The following is a 4,295-nucleotide window of genomic DNA, read 5'->3' as shown; positions in this document are numbered from 1 at the left end:
TCCGATCTCCTCCCACCTCCCTCCCACCCCTCCCAGAGTCCTCCCCGCTCTGTTCTTGTTCTGAAACTCACCCCTGCGGTTGGCTGAGCCCTGGCTCAGCACGTCACCTAGAGAGACGGACATGCTGTAAGACAAGCCTTTACCTGATGGGCAGGCTCGCAATGGCTGTTCGGGGTTCAGGGCCGGTTCCTGACCCCAAAATACCTGTGTCACCCCCCACCCCGCTTGCTACTCTTCCACTATGACAGGCACCCCAAAAGCACTGGGTTTGAGGCCAGCCTGCCTCCCCCCAGGAAACGCCGCTTGTGCCCCGAGCTCTGGTCCACAGCTCAGCGGGACTCCCAGACCTCTTCGTGGGGAAGAAGCCCTTCTGTCCCCCTGCCCCGCTCTCCCCACCCCTGTGAGATAGGATTGACTCCCTCTGACCACTCCTGCCTGGGGAGAGGGTTTCTAAGCCCCCAGCCCAGGCCTGGCGCGCAGCGGCCTGCCCCCTGGCCATCTCCTGTCCAGCCATAGCACCCGCCCCGAACTCCTCCGCGTTTTTCTGTCCCAGGACTGGCTGCTTGATCTGGTTGGGTCTCGTACAAAGACAGGAATAAGGTATCACTCAAGGGACTGGGATATAAACTTTTCCATTCTTTCGCAGTCTCTGTCTCTATTTTCTTCACCCATCTCCCTCTCAACCCAGCATGGTAATTTTTATTTGCTACTCAGTGGTGCTCTCTTGGGAACAAGGAGACTGATGGGGGAACCACGCCCTTCCCTGGGGCCTCGCCTACAACTCAGCCCCCACGTGCCCACCAAGTCCCAGGTTCCCCCACCTGCAGGGTGCCTGCCCGGCATGCCAGGCCCCGGACGAGGACGGCTGACCAGGTATCTCACCTTCCCGGGCTCCCCTACCGACCACTGGGTCCTGAACACTCCCTGCTGGGCAGTGTCCTCCCCGTGGGGTACCTGGCCCCCTGTGGAGTAGCCCCAGGTGCCTTCTGGGACTGCCAGCTTGGGGCAAGAACACTGCTGCTCTGCCCTTCTCTGAGACACTTGCAGGCTTGTGACCCTGAGCCTCTCTGCCTGGGCCTGGCCCTGGGGAAAAGGCACCCGCGGTCACTGCACAGGGCCCGGGACGCAGGGGTAGGTCATGGGCAGGAACTTGGATGTCCCGGGAGGTGGCAGGAGGCTGCAAGTCTCAGTGCAAGCTCCACATCGGACTTCAGCAGCACAAGTGCAGATACAACCGCCGGGACTTTCAAGTCAGCACCTGGGAGCTTTCAACCCCAAGCACGGAGCTCTTCTGAGCGACTGCCCTGCCTGGATCTGCTCCCTCCTGCTTCACAGCGATTGCAAAGGCTGTTCCCTCGGTCTGCAGTGCTGTGCCCACCCCTCCTTTCCCAGTGAAACTCACCCACACCTCACTTCCCGGGAGGCCAGTGTCAGCACCCCCTGGGCTGGAAGATCCTGAGAGCAGGAACCAGGGGTCTGCTCTTCAGTTCCAGGGTCCCCGGGGCCTGTCCACAGAAAGCGCTGGCTCAGTCTGGGGTGCTGAGCTACTGACCCAGCGAGGGGCCCAGGGGAGTGGGAGGAGGGTGTGGCCCAGGCAGTAGAGACAGCCAGGCAGGTGGAAGGCGACGAGCCTGCGTGTCTGATGAGACGATGCACCGGGCCACTGGGCACGTGGAGGGCTGGTGGGCGAAGAGCTGCCTGCGATGTCCAGCTGAGCACTAATGCCGGGCTGTGCTGGAGAGAGTTGCTCCCCAGGGGGACCCTAGCCGTGGCGTCTTGTGGTGGAGCTGTGCTGAGGGCAGACTGGAGGCAGGGGGCGGGTGGCCCTGGGGGGCTAGAACAGTCATCCAGACTGGGGCAGTGATGGGGGGGTGGGATGGGAACGGGGGGCAGAGCCGGTGAGCAGCCGCCCTGGCGCTGGGCCCGCGCAGCCTAATCCCTCCCCCTGGCATGGGGTTAGATGAGGTTCTTAGGAGTCACGTGGCAGCCCAGCCTGTGCTCCGGGATTACCGTGGCTCGGGTGCTTCCCAGGACCCTGAGGTGGACGGGCACGCACACGCAGGACCACAGCCACGTCTGAATCCCTCACTGAACCAGGGCCAGGGGTCAGCTCTAAGTTTGAAAGAGGCCCCCTCTGTGAGGTGGGGGGCATAGGAGACCTCAAGGCCCCAGACCAGGAAGGCTGGGCAGAGGATGGCGGGTGTCCACCCCAGATAGCAGGCATTGGTTTCCGGGGTTTCAAGGTTCAGGAGTCCTGTCAGGGGTGGAGGGACACCCTCGGAACCTAGGTACATCCTCGACAGGCAGATGCGCTGAGCAAGGAGATGCTGCGGGGGTGGGTGTGACTCTCATGGGAGGGCAGGGCTGATGAGTCAGAGAGCTCCTCGGCTCCTCCAGGAGACCCTGACGCAGGCAGAGGCACCAGGCAGGACCCCACACTGCGGGCTGGACCGTCCTGGCATCCCCCGCGGGGAACCGCTGGCCGCCTGTCCTTCCCGTCCACTGGAGTGCCCAGCGGTACTTGGGGGCACTTTGCCAGACGTTGGGGAGGAGCAAAGGGGTCAGAACGGCAAGTGAGGGGAAGAGCTCATTTAGTAAGAGTTAGTTTAGTAACCACATGCCTGAGATGGGAGAGAGACCCCCAGGTATGGCTTCTGCCCTCGAGGGGCTTCTGCTCTTAAAGTCACTGGGTTCCTTTCCAGGCCAAAGAGCTCACTGTCTCGAGAGAGAAGTCCAGCCATGGAGAGTCAGAGGAGGGAGGGCTGGAGCTCGGTACTCCCGCAGCCCACCCTGGGCTCTGTGTGAGCCAGGGGGAGGCTCCAGGCGTGCGTGTCCCCTGAGTCCCTGGAGCAGCAGGTGGGCCCGGAGGGAGCATGGAGGCTCTGGGGGCTTGTTCACACCCCGGCTGCGACCCCACCCCTGGAGCACCGACCACGAGGGGCAGGTGGACCCAGGAAGGAGGGTTTCCAACAAGGTCTGGCTGCTGCAGGGGGTGGTCCCAGAAATGCCCCTTGAGAGTGATGGACCGCGTGTCTTCAAGCCTTGCTTCAGCCCCATAACCTGTCTTCCTGCGCCGAGAGCAGCACCCCTTTGCTGCCATGCCAACTGCCCATCTGTCCTTCCTCCTCCCTCGCACAGACGCGGGCTGAAGCAGCCCTGGGTCAGGCACCCCACGGGGTGGGGACCAACAGGGGGCCCTCTCTGGGCCCCCACTTCCCTGGGAAATGGGCTGTTCCCAGGAGTGAGCGAGAAGGAAGCCGCTGCCGTGGGGGTGCAGGCAGCACTCCCTCCATCTCTGGGCACCCGGCTTCTGGTGCTCGGAGCCAGGGATCCAGCCAGACCTAGCTCTCAACGCCCCAAGCCACAGGCGTCCGCCGCCCTCAGTGCGGAGGAGCAGGCCAGGGTTAATGCGGCCCTGGGCATCCCTGGCCTCTGGCTTCAGGACAGGCCAGCCCCAGGGCCTCCCAGAGCAGCAGCTGCCTGGGGTCCACCTCTGTCTGCCCACAGCTTACAAAGCCCTGTGGCCCGGGGCTGCATGGAGTGGTAATGGGCGTTTTGTTACCTGAATTCTTCCCGAATAAAGAACCCCTGAGTTGGCCATGCCTGGAGGCTGCCAGGGCAGGAGGCTCAGCACCCGCCTCCCTCCTGCACCAGGTTGCTGAGAGGAGAGAGCTCTGGAGGCTTGGTTTTCTTCTCCGAGGTCACCTTCCTCCAGGGAGCAGCTACCAAGAAGTTGCAGTCATTCCTGCTGCCACATCCTGGGCTTGGCATTTGAGGCCCCGGGCAGCCCATTCCTCTTCCCTCTCTCTCCTCCCTGCTCCCCCAGCTCGGCAGGGCGTCCACCACTGAGGACCTCATTCCCACCTCTTGCCTTTGCTGGGGCTGTCGGTGCCCGGGCTAGGGCAAACAGGACAAGAGGGTCCTCCTGCTGCCCCACCCCTGTCCACACCCTATCCAGGCCCCGCACCCCCAGACGGAAGGGGACACACACATGGGATGGAGTAGAAATTCAGAGTCCAGCCAGTCTGAGGGGACCTTAGATTCCAGCCCTTGATTCACGGTCAGATGACCTCCTCTGGGCACAGGCTCGGTCCTCTGCTGCCCATTGCCTCACCTCGTGGGGCCTATTTTATGGTGAAAAGCACAAGTCTTTGGGAAGCCAGAGGGACAGAGACTTGGCGAGGAGCGTGGGCGGCTGCGACCGGCGCACTAGAGTGCGGTGGAGAGGAGCTACCCCACATCCGAGGTCAGGGGCAGCAGCCGAGACAGCCAGGCTGCGACGGCGCAGGAACAGC

The sequence above is a fragment of the Bison bison genome, unplaced genomic scaffold (genome assembly GCF_000754665.1).
Source record: "Bison bison bison isolate TAMUID 2011002044 unplaced genomic scaffold, Bison_UMD1.0 scf7180017864482, whole genome shotgun sequence".
NCBI classification, from domain to species: domain Eukaryota; kingdom Metazoa; phylum Chordata; class Mammalia; order Artiodactyla; family Bovidae; genus Bison; species Bison bison.
Note: the sequence above shows the minus strand (reverse complement) of the source record.